The 20,000-nt window shown below is 49.8% G+C and overlaps 1 protein-coding gene across 1 annotated transcript in view; it reads left to right on the top strand.

The window, feature by feature from the left end:
• Nucleotides 1-20,000, top strand: part of eya (eya transcriptional coactivator and phosphatase 2) — a 288,120-nt gene that overhangs the window by 58,263 nt on the left and 209,857 nt on the right. The window contains exon 2 of the mRNA XM_069321765.1: nt 19,187-19,222. The gene's annotated coding sequence lies outside the window, so the exon portion shown is untranslated. The remainder of the gene's footprint in view (nt 1-19,186; nt 19,223-20,000) is intronic.

The following is a 20,000-nucleotide window of genomic DNA, read 5'->3' as shown; positions in this document are numbered from 1 at the left end:
TACCCTTTCCCGTGACAGGTGGCTACCGTTAGCCGTGGCAGATGGGTACCGTTACCTGTGACAGGTGGCTACCGTTACCTGTGGCAGGTGGCTACCGTTACCTGTGACAGGTGGCTACCGTTACCTGTGACAGGTGGCTACCGTTACCTGTGGCAGTTGGATACCGTTACCCGTGACAGGTGGCTACCGTTACCCGTGACAGGTGGCTACCGTTACCTGTGACAGGTGGCTACCGTTACCTGTGGCAGTTGGATACCGTTACCCGTGACAGGTGGCTACCGTTACCCGTGACAGGTGGCTACCGTTACCTGTAGCGCCAGAGATCAACTAGCCTTCAGAGACCCCGGTAAATGAGCTTTCTGAATGCAGCTTACAACATCAGTGAGTGTGGTAACTTATCTAATCGAGTGATTGTGGTGTCGCCTGAGGCTGGTTGATTGTGGTGTCGCCTGAGGCTGGTTGATTGTGGTGTCGTGTTAATCTGCTTGATTATGGCGTCGTGTTAGACCGATTGATTGTGTCGTTTTCCTAGATTGGTTATTGCCAGGCTGCTTCAGTCTTAGCATCACGTTACAGTTTTGTTCTTGTGCTGCTCAAAGTGAATTGTAATCTACGAAAGCTGGGTCAGTTTTTTTTAATATATATATATATATATATATATATATATATATATATATATATATATATATATATATATATATATATATATATATATATATATATATATTAACAAGCTCGGGTACACCAGCTCGCTCGCTGGATTTGCCACTCGGTCCAAAATCCAGCTTAGTAACCTGACCTGAAAGGTACGAACCCAAGCAACCTACCTAACCCACCGCGTCCGATGCCCGGAAAAGGTGGATATCTTGTGAGCCGTTACGTCTATAGTAGGTTGCATTTGTAACGTTGGAAAATATCATGGTATCAGGGGAAATATCACGTATCGGGAGAAATATCATGGTATCAGGGGAAATATCATGGTATCAGGGGAAATATCATGGTATCAGGGGAAATATCATGGTATCAGGGGAAATATCATGGTATCAGGGGAAATATCATGGTATCAGGGGAAATATCATAGTATCAGGGGAAATATCATGGTATCAGGGGAAATATCATGGTATCAGGGGAAATATCATGGTATCAGGGGAAATATCATGGTATCAGGGGAAATATCATGGTATCAGGGGAAATATCATGGTATCAGGGGAAATATCATAGGTACCTAATTACTGTTTGGTGAAGTGTGACATCAGGTAATAGAAACTCTACCCACTTGCTTTTCCTTGACCGGGAATCGAACCCGGGTCCATAGGACTACGACACCAGAGCGCTCTCCACTCGACTGCGAGGACCAGTGTGTGTGTGTGTGTGTGTACTCACCTAATTGTACTCACCTAATTGTGCTTGCGGGGGTTGAGCTCTGGCTCTTTGGTCCCGCCTCTCAACCGTCAATCAACTGGTGTACAGATTCCTGAGCCTATTGGGCTCTATCATATCTACATTTGAAACTAGTGTGTGTGTGTGTGTTTCAAACATTTGAAAAGTGTGTGTGTGTGTGTGTGTGTGTGTGTGTGTGTGTGTGTGTGTGTGTTCAACTAAATGTGCTTGCAGACTCAAGCAAGGTTCCTAGCCCTGCCTTGGTGAGGCTTGCATGAGTCTTCGTGGTCTAGTTTCTTCATGTTATGACAAAGGTAAGTGGAGGCTCCTTGACAAGTGTTGGTGAAGATGGTGGAAGCCGTCACACCACCGGCAAGTGAGAGGGTGTTGTCAGGGGGTATCAGGGCAGAGGTAAACAAACACTTACACCGCTCTCCTGGTATGTGTTTACGGGTACTCGCCTCTTACTGTTTACCGGCAGACGGCTCTTGTTTGGGGGCACAGTGGTTCGGTAGTTGTGAGAGGCAGGGGGCGTCCTGTTCTGGACCAGTCTTGTACAGGTTATGTAGACGTTGTGGTTCCTTGTGTTTTGTGGTAGTAGTTCTTGGCCATCCTTCCCACACCTTCCCTTCTACTCCCCTTCCCACACACTTCCCTCTGGCATCGTCCCTCGGACGGCAGTCGAATTCATAAACAATTTCGAAAGGCAATGGAAAATAAGCACCAATAAGCAAAAGTTTCAGATAATATACATTGCAAAAAGAGCCCCAGACCCCATTAGCCTTAACCACTGGCGTATCCAACATGCGGATGTTGGCACAACATCAACGTAAAAGGTATAAAAATTCACGTAAAGGCCAGAATAAACAAAGCAAAAACAGTCTTAGAAAAAAGATTCCGAAGCCTCAGTACAGACAGCTACACTTATACAAGGCTCTAGTCCAGCCGCATCTACAATATTTTCCAGTACTTCTACTTACCTTAAACAAAACTAACATGCAAAAACTACAAGCAGTGTAAAATAAGGAAGAGCAGCTAAACACCGTCCACCATATGATTACACAATCCAGGAGCTCCATGAACTCCTGAACACACAACCACGAAACATCAGACTACAGCACTAAGCCATCAGGCTGTGGAATGCAATAGAAATGTTAGAAGGTCCAATGTTAGAAAGATTACGCCAAGATGAGACGCCCCGCTCCCACAGCTGGTGGCTCAAGATGAGACGCCCCACTCCCACAGCTGGTGGCCCAAGATGAGACGTCCCGCTCCCACAGCTGGTGGCCCAAGATGAGACGCCCCGCTCCCACAGCTGGTGGCTCAAGATGAGACGCCCCACTCCCACAGATGGATACCGTTACCTGTGGCAGATGTGTACCATTACCCGTGACAGGTGGCTACCGTTACCTGTGGCAGATGGATACCGTTACATGTGGCAGATGGATACCGTTACCCGTGACAGGTGGCTACCGTTACCTGTGACAGGTGGCTACCGTTACCTGTGACAGGTGGCTACCGTTACCCGTGACAGGTGGCTACCCTTTCCCGTGACAGGTGGCTAGTGGCCCAAGATGAGACGCCCCGCTCCCACAGCTAGTGGCCCAAGATGAGACGCCCCGCTCCCACAGCTGGTGGCCCAAGATGAGACGCCCCACTCCCACAGCTGGTGGCCCAAGATGAGACGCCCCGCTCCCACAGCTGGTGGCCCAAGATGAGACGCCCCACTCCCACAGCTAGTGGCCCAAGATGAGACGCCCCGCTCCCACAGCTAGTGGCCCAAGATGAGACGCCCCACTCCCACAGCTAGTGGTCCAAGATGAGACGCCCCGCTCCCACAGCTGGTGGCCCAAGATGAGACGCCCCACTCCCACAGCTGGTGGCCCAAGATGAGACGCCCCGCTCCCACAGCTGGTGGCCCAAGATGAGACGCCCCACTCCCACAGCTAGTGGCCCAAGATGAGACGCCCCGCTCCCACAGCTAGTGGCCCAAGATGAGACGCCCCACTCCCACAGCTAGTGGTCCAAGATGAGACGCCCCACTCCCACAGCTGGTGGCCCAAGATGAGACGCCCCACTCCCACAGCTAGTGGCCCAAGATGAGACGCCCCACTCCCACAGCTGGTGGCCCAAGATGAGACGCCCCACTCCCACAGCTAGTGGCCCAAGATGAGACGCCCCACTCCCACAGCTGGTGGCCCAAGATGAGACGCCCCACTCCCACAGCTAGTGGCCCAAGATGAGACGCCCCACTCCCACAGCTGGTGGCCCAAGATGAGACGCCCCACTCCCACAGCTAGTGGCCCAAGATGAGACGCCCCACTCCCACAGCTGGTGGCCCAAGATGAGACGCCTCACTCCCACAGCTAGTGGCCCAAGATGAGACGCCCCACTCCCACAGCTGGTGGCCCAAGATGAGACGCCCCGCTCCCACAGCTGGTGGCCCAAGACTCAGCCTACTCAGTGGAAACCCAACCTCACAGCACATAATTTCTAGATGAATTACAGATCAGAAATCCTTTCCCCCTCATAATTTAATAAATAAATATATAATAATAATAATAGAGTCTTCAAAAGAACATAAAAAATGTGTGAAAACATCGAAGTGTGTGTACACGTGTGAATGCTACACAGATTCCTATGTAGAAATCCATGTGCTGAAATACATGTGAAGAACCTCGCGCACACTCACAGCTGCCGCCTGACACGAGAGAGCAAGCTTAGCTTAGCTGCCAAACACACACACTTGGTGTCAGCAAGGCGGCCAGTCCGCCACCTATCATAACTCACACTATATTTCCCATTTCCAAACTCTCTCCTTTAACTGTGCCTCTCCATCCTCTTTACTCCAACCCCCCAGCACCCCCCCCCCCAGCAACCCCCCCCCCCCCGCACCCTCTCCCCTCCCCCACCCTCAAGGAGCACCTGGCAGCCGCCTAAGTGGGACAAGCGCTCTCCACTTGGGCGCCGCTGTTGACTTAGTGCCTGAAGGAGAAGGCGAGGGGCCTGAGGGGGTCAACCTGGTTGATGGGGGTTAGGCAAGGGGGGGTGGACGAGTTGAGGAGACTGGGAGGGGGTGGACGGGTTGATTTTAGGGGAGGGGGGGGGGACGGTTAGTGGTTGATGTGGTATGGGACAGAGATTGGTCAGGGTTGATTAGGGAACTTTGGTTGACAGTGTGATGAATGGAATAGCCGGTTGACGGAGGAGGTTGAATGGATGTTTAAGGTCCGGTTGGTCAAACTTGCTTGTCTTGGAGGAGGAGGAGGAGGAGGAGGAGGAGGAGGAGGGGGCACGAACTCCACCTTTCAATGGTATCACCTTTTTTTTAAGGGAGGGGGGGGGGGGGAAAGAAGATGGAGAGACACAGGTGAAGCGAAGAATTTGTAAATGGGGAAATATAGAGTTATGACTGGAGGAGGAGAGCATAACTCACCCCTACAAGCTTTCCCCCCCCCCCCTTGCCCCCTCTACAAGCCTGACCCTCCCCCCACCTGCCCCACCACAAGTCTGACCCCGGTAATGGAACACAAACACACACCATTGGTTCAGCTGGTTGTGTTGACCTCTCACACCTGACCTCGCTTGTCACCTTCCCCCTCCCCCCTTCTTCGCCTCCTCTTCCTTCCCCCTTCCTATTATCGTAGCTTCCATCTCCCATCTTCCACCCCTTCCTTTACTCATCTCCTCCCCCCTCCTCGTCTTCGCCTCCCCTCCCCATTCTTCTCATTCATCCTTCCCTCTCCCTCTCCTCCCCCCCCCCACCCCTTTCCCCATCCTCGTCTCCCCCCCTACTCACTTCCTCTCACCCTACCCATTCCCCATCACCACACTCAGTGTCTTCGCTCTACTTTCACCCCTCTAATTACCCCCCCCCCCCCCCCTTCCCTCACACAACACTGGTGGGACGCGAACAAGGGGACACAGGTGGAAACTGAAGCAGTGAAACATTAGGCAGTGATGTGGAGGCTGACTCCATACACAGTTTCAAATGTAGATATGATAGAGCCCAGTAGGCTCAGGACCAAAGAGCCAGAGCTCAACCCCCCGCAAGCACAACTAGATGAGTACACTCTGTAGCCTCCGTCCTCTGTTCCCCTTCTTTTCTCTCCCCTCATCTAGCCTTCTTCCCCCCCCCTCCCTGTTCTTAACCAGACTGACCCTTCGTCGCCTTTCTTGACCCTGTGTCGTCACTCACCAGGGATCTGGTGAGGTGTCCCTGGTGAGGGGTCCCTGGTGAGGGGGTCCCTGGTGAGGTGTCCCTGGTGAGGGGGTCCCTGGTGAGGTGTCCCTGGTGAGGTGTCCCTGGTGAGGTGTCCCTGGTGAGGTGTCCCTGGTGAGGGGTCCCTGGTGAGGTGTCCCTGGTGAGGTGTCCCTGGTGAGGTGTCCCTGGTGAGGTGTCCCTGGTGAGGGGTCCCTGGTGAGGGGTCCCTGGTGAGGTGTCCCTGGTGAGGGGTCCCTGGTGAGGTGTCCCTGGTGAGGTGTCCCTGGTGAGGTGTCCCTGGTGAGGTGTCCCTGGTGAGGGGTCCCTGGTGAGGTGTCCCTGGTGAGGTGTCCCTGGTGAGGGGGTCTCTGGTGAGGGGTCCCTGGTGAGGTGTCCCTGGTGAGGGGTCCCTGGTGAGGGGTCCCTGGTGAGGTGTCCCTGGTGAGGTGTCCCTGGTGAGGTGTCCCTGGTGAGGGGTCCCTGGTGAGGGGTCCCTGGTGAGGTGTCCCTGGTGAGGGGGTCCCTGGTGAGGGGTCCCTGGTGAGGTGTCCCTGGTGAGGGGTCCCTAGTGAGGGGTCCCTGGTGAGGGGTCCCTGGTGAGGGGCAGACGAAGCGTCTTCCCTTCGTTGCCAGGTGTACCCCCCCCCCCTCGCCCTCTATACCTTTATATAGAGCCTCTAAACAACCATACACAGCCTCTAAACAACCATACACAATCTCTAAACAACCATACACAGCCTCTAAACAACCATACACAGCCTCTAAACAACATACACAGCCTCTAAACAACCATACACAACCTCTAAACAACCATACACAGCCTCTAAACAACCATACACAGCCTCTAAACAACCATACACAGCCTCTAAACAACCATACACAGCCTCTAAACAACCATACACAGCCTCTAAACAACCATACACAGCCTCTAAACAACCATTCACAGCCTCTAAACAACCATACACAACCTCTAAACAACCATACACAGCCTCTAAACAACCATACACAGCCTCTAAACAACATACACAGCCTCTAAACAACATACACAACCTCTAAACAACCATACACAACCTCTAAACAACCATACACAACCTCTAAACAACCATACACAGCCTCTAAACAACATACACAGCCTCTAAACAACCATACACAACCTCTAAACAACCATACACAATCTCTAAACAACCATACACAGCCTCTAAACAACATACACAGCCTCTAAACAACCATACACAACCTCTAAACAACCATACACAGCCTCTAAACAACCATACACAGCCTCTAAACAACCATACACAGCCTCTAAACAACCATACACAGCCTCTAAACAACCATACACAGCCTCTAAACAACCATACACAACCTCTAAACAACCATACACAGCCTCTAAACAACCATACACAGCCTCTAAACAACCATACACAACCTCTAAACAACCATACACAGCCTCTAAACAACCATACACAGCCTCTAAACAACCATACACAGCCTCTAAACAACCATACACAACCTCTAAACAACCATACACAGCCTCTAAACAACCATACACAGCCTCTCCACACACTATACACTCCGAGATCCACTTTAAGTGTAAGACAAACTAGAAATTTTCCAAAGATTTTGAACAATGGTGGTCCTCGATCTGAGGGACTTTAGTTACAAGGAAAGACTATGAGGTACCTAGACCTTACCTCACTGGAGGAAAGGAGGAACAGACGGGAGACATGATAACGACATGTAAAATTCACGGGTTCATTCATATAAGGCAATGATTCAATGGTCATGCAAGCAACAGCAGACTGAGGTTTCCAAAGTGGGAATTTTGTGATGCCACAGAGACACTGAGTTGTTAGATTGAACTTGTAAAGTGAAAGTGTTTGAATAATTAGATTAATTAAGTGTTTCGATGGGAGATGAAGGGTTGTAACCCCAGCCTGCAAGCACTTCTAGGTGGGTACATTTAGGGGAGTACAGTAAGTCTCTGAAGTTAGATTTTATAAATTAAAGTGTATTTGGTTGTGTTAGGAAGCTTATGAGGCCAGATAAATATTTTGAATCACCGTGTAAATTAAATTTCTTCTTTATTATGCACCTTATACCCATCCCATGGGCAGTGGTGGAAAGGATTACAGAATTACAGAGGCACATAATGGGTTCAGGAACTGAACCCCTTAGTTCGTTTACCTAAGCAAGTGACAATATTTTGAAGCTAGTTACACAATTATTAATGCTACATAAACTTGTACATATATACAATCGTGTAAAGAAAGCACACATTGCATAGAGGCGAACACAGTACCACAGACTCTTACCCAAAGAGGCCGTGGACACACACATGGAGGGAGGAGAATCAAGAAAACTTTAAGAGTTTTAGAGTGTTGAATAAATACAAGAGTGTAGGTACACACGCAGACCGCCGGGGTCAGAGGTCAGGGCGGGTCAGACGCCCTCGCCGTTCTTAAGGGGCTAAATAGCCTCTTATTGAGACAAAGACGATGAGACGCGCTCTGTGGCGGGGGTTGGTGGGTTGTGGGGGGGTTGGTTGGTGGGTTGAGGGGGGTAGTTGGTGGGTTGTGGGGGGGGGGGGTAGTTGGTGGGTTGGGGGGGTAGTTGGTGGGTTGGGGGGGGGTTGGGGGGTAGTTGGTGGGTTGGGGGGGGTAGTTGGTGGGTTGGGGGGTTGGTGGGTTGTGCCCCCGGGGCGTTGGTTGGTGGGTTGGGGGGGGGTTATTTGGGGAGGTTTGTGTAGGGGGTGGGTCATTATTTATTCTGATTAGTTCATACTCTCGTAGCATACTTGTTTTTTCTGTAACTTACAGTTTGTTCTCTAATTAGTTGTTCTTAATGGTTTTCTGTTTGGCTGTACTCGTTGTGAATGACTTGGTCCTCTCAGTTTACTCCTCCATATCTGATTAGCTGTTCTTCCTCTCATTCAAGTTCCTCCTGTGTCTGGCTGTTGCTTCTAATCGCAATTGTTTCCCCAAGTGAGTGTTGGTGGCCCGTGTTTCCAGTGTGTGTGTGTGTGTGTGTGTGTGTGTGTGTGTGTGTGTGTGTGTGTGTGTGTGTGTGTGTGTGTGTGTGTGTGTGTGTGTGTGTGTGTACTCACCTAATTGTGCTTGCGGGGGTTGAGCTCTGGCTCTTTGGTCCCGCCTCTCAACCGTCAAACAACTGGTGTACAGATTCCTGAGCCTACTTGGGCTCTATCATATCTACATTTGAAACTGTGTATGGAGTCAGCCTCCACCACATCACTGCCTAGTGCATTCCACCTGTTAACTACTCTGACTCTGAAAAAGTTATTTCTAACGTCCCTGTGGCTTATTTGGGTACTCAGTTTCCACTTGTGTCCCCTTGTTCGCGTACCACCAGTGTTAAACAGTTTATCCTTATCTACACTGTCAATTTCTATAAGGATTTTGTAGGTAGTGATCATGTCTCCCCTTACTCTTCTGTCTTCTAGTGTCGTGAAGGTGCATTTCCCGCAGCCTTTCTTCGTAACTCATGCCTCTTAGTTCTGGGACTAGTCTAGTAGCATACCTTTGAACTTTTTCAAGTTTCGTTTTATGCTTGACAAGATACGGGCTCCATGCTGGGGCCGCATACTCCAGGATTGGTCTTACATATGTGGTGTACAAGATTCTGAATGATTCCTTATACAGGTTCCTGAAGGCTGTTCTGATGTTAGCCAGCCTCGCGTATGCCGCAGACGTAATTCTTTTTATGTGGGCTTCAGGAGACAGGTTTGGTTTAATATCAATTCCTAGATACTTCTCTCTGTCCGTTTCATGAAGTACTTCATCTCCTATTCTGTATCCTGTGTCTGGCCTCCTGTTTCCACCGCCTAGTTTCATTACTTTGCATTTACTTGGGTTGAACTTTAGCAGCCATTTGTTGAACCATTCATTCTGTCTGTCTAGGTCATCTTGTAGCTTCCTACTATCATCCTCTGTTTCAGTCCTCCTCATAATTTTTGCATCATCAGCAAACATTGAGAGAAACGAGTCTATACCCTTTGGGAGATCATTTACATATATCAGAAACAATATAGGTCCAAGGACTGACCCCTGCGGGACTCCACTATTTTACTAGCCTCTTGTGTGGTACTGTGTCAAAGGCTTTCTGGCAATCCAAAAATATGCAGTCTGCCCACCCCTCTCATTCTTACGTGATTTTTGTTGCCTGGTCGTAGAATTCAATTAATCCTGTGAGGCAGGACTTGCCATCCCTGAACCCATGTTGATGCTGTGTGATAAAGTTCCTTCGCTCCAGTTGTTCCACTAGCTTTTTTCGCACAATCTTCTCCATCAGCTTGCATGGTATGCAAGTTAGGGACACTGGTCTGTAGTTCAGTGCCTCCTGTCTATTCCCCTTCTTGTATATCGGGACTACATTAGCCGCTTTCCAAATTCTTGCCAGTTCCCCTGTTGCCAGTGATTTGTTATACACTATGGAGAGTGGCAGGCACAGTGCTTCTGCTCCTTCCTTTAGTATCCAAGGAGAGATTCCATCCGGGCCTATAGCCTTTGTCACGTCCAACTCTAGTAAAAGTTCTTTACTTCCCCGCTGGTAATCTCAAACTCTTCATATGGTTCCTGGTTAACTATTCCCTCTCTTATCTCTGGAATTTCTCCTTGCTCTAAAGTGAAGACCTCCTGGAATTTCTTAGTGTGTGTGTGTGTGTGTGAGAGAGAGGTGTTCCCGCCCCGTGGGCCTCCTGAGTGTCAGTTCACCACTCAGGTGCACTTGGGAACAGATAATCAGATGTAAATTACTTACGACTAGCAAACATCGTCTTGGTCCACTGGTCCTTGGAGGAGGAGGAGGATGATCATGACAGATCAGGAGGAGGTAGAGGTAGAGAAGGAGGAGGAAGAAAGAGGTAGAGGAAGAGAGGAAGAGTGAAAGAAGATACTGATTCATACGTGGAAAACCTGTCATAAACATTCTCACTTAAGATGTATAGTTTCAACATCTTTGGGCTTATACACGTTGCTCTCTCTGTCTCTGTCTCTGTCTCTCTCTCTCTGTCTCTGTCTCTGTCTCTCTCTCTCTCTCTCTCTCTCTCTCTCTCTCTCTCTCTCTCTCTCTCTCTCTCTCTCTCTCTCTCTCTCTCTCTCTCTCTCTCTCTCTCTCTCTCTCTCATTCATCAGTCGTGGTTGTCGTGGGTGTCGGGGTTATGGACGACATGTTATTATTTAAAGACCAGCATAATTTGTTATTACTGACTCACACGACAATTATGTACCCGCGCTTCACCGGGATAATATTTTGAAGGTAAGGCGACACCCTTGACTGAGTGGTGGGGCGGGGCATGTGGGGCAGGGCAGGTGGGGTAGGGCAGGGCAGGTGGGTCAGAGCGGGTGCGTCAGGGCAGGGCAGGTGGGGCAGGGCAGGTTGGGGGCAGGACAGGTTGGGGAAGGGCAACTAGAGTACAGGACCTTCGGCAGAGGAAGTGAGGCAGGACAGGTGGGACAAGGACATATGGGGAGGTAGACTGGCTTGAATATGGGTAAGGGGAAACCGACAGAAAGGGGAGAGGAACATGGGTAAGGGAGGAGAGGGGACAGACATTAATGGGAAAGGCCTCTCTGCCTCCCTCCATCCCTCCTGCACTTTCCGACTCCCCTCCTTGTCCATTCGGTCCGCATTTCTCTCTCTCTCTCTCTCTCTCTCTCTCTCTCTCTCTCTCTCTCTCTCTCTCTCTCTCTCTCTCTCTCTCTCTCTCTCTCTCTCTCTCTCTCTCTCTCTCTCGCTCTCTCTCGCTCTCTCTCTCTCTCTCTCTCTCTCTCTCTCGCTCTCTCTCGCTCTCTCTCTCTCTCTCTCTCTCTCTCTCTCTCTCTCTCTCTCTCTCTCTCTCTCTCTCTCTCTCTCTCTCTCTCTCTCTCTCTCTCTCTCTCGCTCTCTCTCTCTCTCTCTCTCTCTCTCTCTCTCTCTCGCTCTCTCTCTCTCTCTCTCTCTCTCTCTCTCTCTCTCTCTCTCTCTCTCTCTCTCTCTCTCTCTCTCTCTCTCTCTCTCTCTCTCTCTCTCTCTCTCTCTCTCTCTCTCTCTCTCTCTCTCTCTCTCTCGCTCTCTCTCTCTCTCTCTCTCTCTCTCTCTCTCTCTCTCTCTCTCTCTCTCTCTCTCTCTCTCTCTCTCTCTCTCTCTCTCTCTCTCTTCGTCCTTCCCTCCCACTTTCCCGTTTTCTATTCCAGCGGGCAAAAGATGCTCAAGCAACAATCAGTCAACACAATCAATGTTAAATCAATATTTTCTACGCTAAATCGACGTCGATAGCAGCCATCAATCTGTTTCAAGACTCTGGACAATGAAACCAACATTTCATACTCCATAGGAGTCGCAAGGGTTCGGAACCACCCTCTAACACTCCTTGTAATCACTAGCCACTATGCAAAGTTGTGTGAGACTAACCCCGAGCGACAGGCCTTTAACCTCGGACAAACAGACATTGTATTTTGTAGATTCAGATACATCCCCAATACCAGGGGGATGTTCTAGGTAGTCTGCTGGGCTCCCTAATACCAGGGGGATGTACTAGGTAGTCTGCTGGGCTCCCTAATACTAGGGGATGTACTAGGTAGTCTGCTGGGCTCCCTAATACCAGGGGGATGTACTAGGTAGTCTGCTGGGCTCCCTAATACTAGGGGATGTACTAGGTAGTCTGCTGGGCTCCCTAATACCAGGGGGATGTACTAGGTAGTCTGCTGGGCTCCCTAATACTAGGGGATGTACTAGGTAGTCTGCTGGGCTCCCTAATACCAGGGGGATGTACTAGGTAGTCTGCTGGGCTCCCTAATACCAGGGGGATGTACTAGGTAGTCTGCTGGGCTCCCTAATACTAGGGGATATACTAGGTAGTCTGCTGGGTTCCCTAATACTAGGGGATGTACTAGGAGGTCTCAATTTGAATAATATCTCTCTGGCGTTTATCACTTGAGTAAACTTTCTGCAAATTTAGAAATATTTCAAGAATGGTGATTACAAATGTATTCAAAAGTGGCGTGTGCATGCCATAGAGTTTCTTTGTATGGCGACCAGACATTGTGTCATTGCTACTTTATTCACTCTAGTGTCCCTGATGATACCCTCATAATGCACCCAGAGTTTGCCAGTTGCAGACTACTGATCACATGGTCCTGTATGACTAACCATCTTACAAGAGGGGGGACCCCTTCTTAGTATCACATAGTAGCTCTTGGCATACATTATGTAGGGTAGTTGCATATATATGTATAATATGTCCAGGTACCTAAGTATGTTAATAACAATTGTTTAACTACTTTAGTTGTAGTGGTGTTTGGTGTGCAGTATACATATTGTGGCGCTTGTAAAATACACGCGATCAGGACACATGTGTGTTCTCTGTACCTAGTTGTGCTTAGGGGGGGGGGTTGAGCACTGGCTCTTTGGTCCCGCCTCTCAACCGTATATACGTTTAGGAGAGTAGTACATTAACACTGTAGGAGAGTGTTAATGTACAACATTACATTGGGTGGTGGTTATCATTTGATGTTTGGTAGAGTCTGGACTGTTATCCGCCTTACTGATTAGTGCAACAATTTGGTCTGATATGTACAGGCTTGTTAAAGCCCTGTAGAGGGCTTGCAGCGCAGTCTTGGCCCCTTTGTAAACATGTGTGTCGTAGTTGTTCTCCTTCATGTTCTGTAACATAAGAGGAGGGCGGTGTAGAACTGACGATATGGGGGTAGAGGAAGGAGGAGATATATAGGAGGATATAAAAGAGATAGGAGGATATAGAGGACATAGGAGATAGAGGAGGCTCGCTACGTTCCTTGCATCTTGCATGTAAAGTGAGATGCAAGGAGATAAGCCTTCTCCACGGCACCTAAATAACTCCATTAATCACTGAACCACTCATTAACCTCTCACCACCTGACTGCTACACCAATCCACTCGAGTGTGGTAAACCATTGAAATTGTAAAGTTCTGATAGAGGGATTACACAGAGAAGACACGCCCCACTCCCACAGCTGGTGGCCCAAGATGATGTCCCACTCCCACAGCTGGTGGTCCAAGAGGATGCCCCACTCCCACAGCTGGTGGCCCAAGATGATGTCCCACTCCCACAGCTGGTGGTCCAAGAGGATGTCCCACTCCCACAGCTGGCGGCCCAAGATGATGCCCCACTCCCACAGCTGGTGGTCCAAGAGGATGTCCCACTCCCACAGCTGGTGGCCCAAGATGATGTCCCACTCCCACAGCTGGTGGTCCAAGAGGATGTCCCACTCCCACAGCTGGTGGCCCAAGATGATGCCCCACTCCCACAGCTGGTGGTCCAAGAGGATGTCCCACTCCCACAGCTGGTGGTCCAAGAGGATGCCCCACTCCCACAGCTGGTGGCCCAAGATGATGTCCCACTCCCACAGCTGGTGGTCCAAGATGATGCCCCACTCCCACAGCTGGTGGTCCAAGAGGATGCCCCACTCCCACAGCTGGTGGCCCAAGAGGATGTCCCACTCCCACAGCTGGTGGCCCAAGAGGATGTCCCACTCCCACAGCTGGTGGTCCAAGAGGATGTCCCACTCCCACAGCTGGTGGTCCAAGAGGATGTCCCACTCCCACAGCTGGTGGTCCAAGAGGATGCCCCACTCCCACAGCTGGTGGTCCAAGAGGATGCCCCACTCCCACAGCTGGTGGTCCAAGAGGATGCCCCACTCCCACAGCTGGTGGCCCAAGAGGATGTCCCACTCCCACAGCTGGTGGTCCAAGAGGATGCCCCACTCCCACAGCTGGTGGTCCAAGAGGATGCCCCACTCCCACAGCTGGTGGTCCAAGAGGATGCCCCACTCCCACAGCTGGTGGTCCAAGAGGATGTCCCACTCCCACAGCTGGTGGTCCAAGAGGATGCCCCACTCCCACAGCTGGTGGTCCAAGAGGATGTCCCACTCCCACAGCTGGTGGTCCAAAAGGATGTCCCACTCCCACAGCTGGTGGTCCAAGAGGATGTCCCACTCCCACAGCTGGTGGTCCAAGAGGATGTCCCACTCCCACAGCTGATGGCTCAATGGCACCTCGATAGCACCCAAGTCCCTCAATACACAATTCCAAGATAGAGTGTAGTGCACTGAGCACCTGAATGGGTCCCAAGTTATATATATCAGAAAAGTCATTCTCATGAAGGATTCGAACCCAGACAGTCTCAACGCACAAATGATACTCTTGTTTACAACATAACCCATTGACGCATGCGCCTCAGTGCTCATTATGCTCATGAACACGTGCTAAAATAGTGACAAGCCCTTCACACACACACACACACACACACACACACACACACACACACACACACACACACACACACACACAAGACCAATCCTGGAGTATGCGGCCCCAGCATGGAGCCCGTACCTTGTCAAGCACAAGACGAAGCTGGAAAAAGTCCAAAGGTATGCTACTAGACTAGTCCCAGAACTAAGAGGCATGAGTTATGAGGAAAGGCTGCGGGAAATGCACCTCACGACACTGGAAGACAGAAGAGTAAGGGGGGACATGATCACAACCTACAAAATCCTCAGGGGAATCGACCGGGTAAACAAGGATGAACTTTTCAACACTGGTGGGACGCGAACAAGGGGACACAGGTGGAAGCTGAGTACCCAAATGAGCCACAGAGACGTTAGAAAGAACTTTTTCAGTGTCAGAGTAGTTAGCAAATGGAATGCATTAGGAAGTGATGTGGTGGAGGCTGACTCCATTCACAGTTTCAAATGTAGATATGATAGAGCCCAATAGGCTCAGGAATCTGTACACCAGTTGATTGACGGTTGAGAGGCGGGACCAAAGAGCCAGAGCTCAACCCCCGCAAGCACAATTAGGTGAGTACAATTAGGTGAGTACACACACACACACACACACAAGAGCCGTGTCAGCAAAGCGGACAGTCCGCCTACCATCATAATTTACTCTTTCCTCGTTCTGTACACGTCTTCTTTCCCTTCCTCATTCTATTCCATTCGTAAACAAACAAAAAATATATGTGGGAGGGCTGAGAGAGAAGAGGGAAGAGGGTACAGGAGTTTAGAGGCGGTAGGAAGGGGAGGCGATAGGAGTTAGTTTGTGGCTAGCAAACGAAGACCCTCAGAGCTCGACAAAGGCTCAGGTGTGTACATATCTGGACTACAGTCATGAGTGTACTAATGTGCGTTTCAATTATGCCGATGTGCACACCTGCAGGCACTTGAGAGCCGGGTGTGGTGATCCCACTTGTTACTATGCAACCATTAACTCTTCTCACAACTACAGCACACACACGCACGCACACACGCACGCACACACGCACACATGCACACACGCACACACGCACACACGCACGCACACATGCACACACACACACACACACACACACACACACACACACACACACACACACACACACACACACACACACACACACACACACAGAGTAGAGTATGCCGCACCATCTTGGAGCCCCCCCATCTAAAGAAACACATAAGGAAGCTCGAAAAAGTACAGACGTTTGCAACCAGACTCGTCCCAGAGTTGCAAGGGATGAGGTACGAAGACAGACTGAAGGATCTAAACCTGACGTCATTAGAAAGAAGGAGGGAGAGAGGGGGACATGATACAGACGTATAAAATACTTAGAGGGATTGCCAGGCATCCCATAGAGGAATTGTTTACAATGAGTAACACCTGAACAAGGGGGCACGGATGGAAGCTTGAGACTCAGATGTGTCATAGAGATGTTAGAAAGTTGTAATTTAGCATAAGGGTAGTGAGTAAATGGAATGACCTAAAGGAGCAGGTTGTAGAGGCTAAATCTATTCATAACTTTAAAAGCAGGTATGGTAGGGAAACAGGTCAGGAAACAGGATTCATTGCATTAGACAACCAACGGCTAGAAAAGCGGGTTCAGAGAGCTAGAGCTCGATCCTGCAGGCACAAATAGGTGAGTACACAGGGGCCACTTGGCCACGAGGCTCCTTCAGGCCTTAGGGACCTCTCGGCTAAGTGGACAGCGGTTGGGGATCGTAGTCCTAAGGGCCCGGGTTCGATTCCCGGCGGAGGCGGAAACATCTGGGCAGTTGTTTTCATCCTCATGGACCTGTTCACCTAGCAGTAAATAGGTACCTGGGAGTTAAACAGCTGCTACCTGGGGATGTGTTTGTAGTGACCCGTAGCCAGGAAGAAGAGGATATGCAGCACCCGGGGGAGCCTTGTCGGGTTCCCGACATAAATCCCATATGAATCTGTGACTCACACGTCAGGCTGCGAGCAACCGCGTCCAACAATCTGGTTGACCAGTCTGGCAACGAGGAGGCCTGGTCGACGACCGGGCCGCGGGGACGCAAAGCCCCGAAAACACCTCAAGGTAACCTCAAGGTTACCTCATGGTAAGGTTCCAACATGCGCTCGCACATATTGTCTTCTCCTGCCACTCCCTTATATATTGTAAGTGTTTATTTTATTTATATATACATGTTAAAGTAGACGAGGGAATAAGATTCAGGCGAGAAGTCCGCGAACCGCTGTAATATATTAAGTTTCTTAAGCCCGTCAAGAGGGTGGGACATGTTGACTCTCACTGAAGCCTTAGACCACGCACGCACGCGCACGCACTCACACACTCACTCACTCACTCACTCACTCACTCACTCACTCACTCACTCACTCACTCACTCACTCACTCACTCACTCACTCACTCACTCACTCACACACACACACACCACACACACACACACACCACACACACACACACACACACACGGCCTCGTAGCCTGGTGGATAGCGCGCAGGATTCGTAATTCTGTGGCGCGGGTTCGATTCCCGCACGAGGCAGAAACAAATGGGCAAAGTTTCTTTCACCCTGAATGCCCCTGTTACCTAGCAGTAAATAGGTACCTGGGAGTTAGTCAGCTGTCACGGGCTGCTTCCTGGGGTGTGTGTGTGTGTTGTGAAAAAAAAAAAATATTAGTTAGTGTAGTTAGTAAAACAGTTGATTGACAGTTGAGAGGCGGGCCGAAAGAGCAAAGCTCAACCCCCGCAAAAACACAACTAGTAAACACAACTAGTAAACACACACACACACACACACCACACACCACACACACACACACACACACACACACACACACACACACACACACACACACACACACACACACACACACACACACACACACACACACACACACACACCACACACACACACACACACACACACACACCACACACACACACACACACACACACACACACACACACACACACACACACACACACACACCACACACACACACACACACACACACACACACACACACCACACACACACACACACACACACACACACACACACACACACACACACACACACACACACACACACACACACACACACCACACACACACACACACACACACACCACACACACACACACACACACCACACACACCACACACACCACACACTCACACACACACACACACACACACACACACACACACACACACACACACACACACACACACACAGATGACACAAAATTAATGAGAAGAGTTGTGACAGACGAGGATTGTAGGATCCTCCAAGAGGACTTAAACAGGCTGCAGAGATGGTCAGGGAAATGGCTACTGGAGTTTAACACCAGTAAATGTAAAGTTATGGAAATGGGATCAGGTGACAGGAGACCAAAGGGACAGTACACAATGAAGGGGAACAGCCTACCTGTAACGATTCGAGAAAGAGACCTGGGAGTGGATGTGACACCTAATCTAACTCCTGAGGCACATATAAATAGGATAACGACAGCAGCGTACTCTACACTGGCGAAAATTAGAACTTCATTCAGAAACCTAAATGAGGAAGCTTTTAGGGCGCTTTACACTGCCTACGTGAGACCCGTCTTAGAGTATGCCGCGCCATCATGGAGCCCCCACCTGAAGAAACACATAAAGAAACTGGAGAAGGTTCAGAGGTTTGCGACGAGGCTTGTCCCAGAGCAACGAGGGATGGGATATGAAGAGCGGCTGAAGGAACTGAACCTTACGACACTAGAGAAAAGAAGGGAGAGAGGAGATATGATAGGGACATATAAAATACTCAGGGGAATTGACAAAGTGGAAATAGATGAAATGTTCACACGTAATAATAACAGAACGAGGGGACATGGGTGGAAACTGGAAACTCAGATGAGTCACAGAGATATTAGGAAGTTTTCTTTTAGCGTGAGAGTAGTAGAAAAATGGAATGCACTTGGGGAACAGGTTGTGGAAGCAAATACTATTCATACTTTTAAAACTAGGTATGATAGGGAAATGGGACAGGAGTCATTGCTGTAAACAACCGATAGCTAGAAAGGCGGGATCCAAGAGTCAATGCTCGATCCTGCAAGCACATATAGGTGAGTATATAGGTGAGTACACACACACACACACTCACACACACACAAACACACACACACACACACACACACACACACACACACACACACACACACACACACACACACACACACACACACACACACACACACACCATAGAGGTATTGTTGTGCTACACTTGACCATTCATGTGGACTCCTCTCACCCCTCAAGTGTAATAAGAGTGTTTATCTTCCTTACAGAGCGGCGAGTAACGTCCCTCCTCCCACTCCTTCTTGGTGAGTAACTTCCATTCTTGAGTTTATCACTAACCTTATTCTTTACACTTGTGATTTGTTTTTAATATGAAATTCATTTACATATCCAGTAAAATGCGGAGCAGTTTAATGTATCATATGTATCACATCTCCTATGACGCATATGAAGGGATATGTCATATGTGTTCTGTAGTACATATTGTTTGCGTTGGGTCTGACGATGGTGAGGGTGGTTGAGTCTTTGTCCTGCCTAAGGATAGGAGCCAGACTATTTTTATCCCCATCTCTGAGCACCTTGAGGTTACCTTGAGGTGCTTCCGGGGCTTAGCGTCCCCGCGGCCCGGTCGTCGACCAGGCCTCCTGGTTGCCGGACTGATCAACCAGGCTGTTGGACGCGGCTGCTCGCAGCCTGACGTACGAGTCACAGCCTGGTTGATCAGGTATCCTTTGGAGGTCCTTTGGAGCACTGTGGAAGACGTCCTGTTAATGACTGCTGTTGATCTGTTGCGCCATAGAAGTCTCTGTTCCTGAATTTATTGCCCCGGTTGAGATACAAGACACGACTGTTGACGACTCCTGTTGGGGTAGTTCGTCATATTTTTGTCTCATGCACATTGCTGCACGAGTCGTCTGGCGGCGCTGCACGAGTCGTCTGGCAGCGCTGTACGAGTCGTCTGGCAGCGCTGAACGAGTCGTCTGGCAGCGCTGAACGAGTCGTCTGGCAGCGCTGAACGAGTCGTCTGGCAGCGCTGAATGAGTCGTCTGGCAGCGCTGAACGAGTCGTCTGGCAGCACTGCGC

The sequence above is a fragment of the Procambarus clarkii genome, chromosome 10, assembly GCF_040958095.1.
Source record: "Procambarus clarkii isolate CNS0578487 chromosome 10, FALCON_Pclarkii_2.0, whole genome shotgun sequence".
NCBI classification, from domain to species: Eukaryota; Metazoa; Arthropoda; class Malacostraca; order Decapoda; family Cambaridae; genus Procambarus; species Procambarus clarkii.
This window is presented reverse-complemented; position numbering and strand designations above follow the sequence as displayed.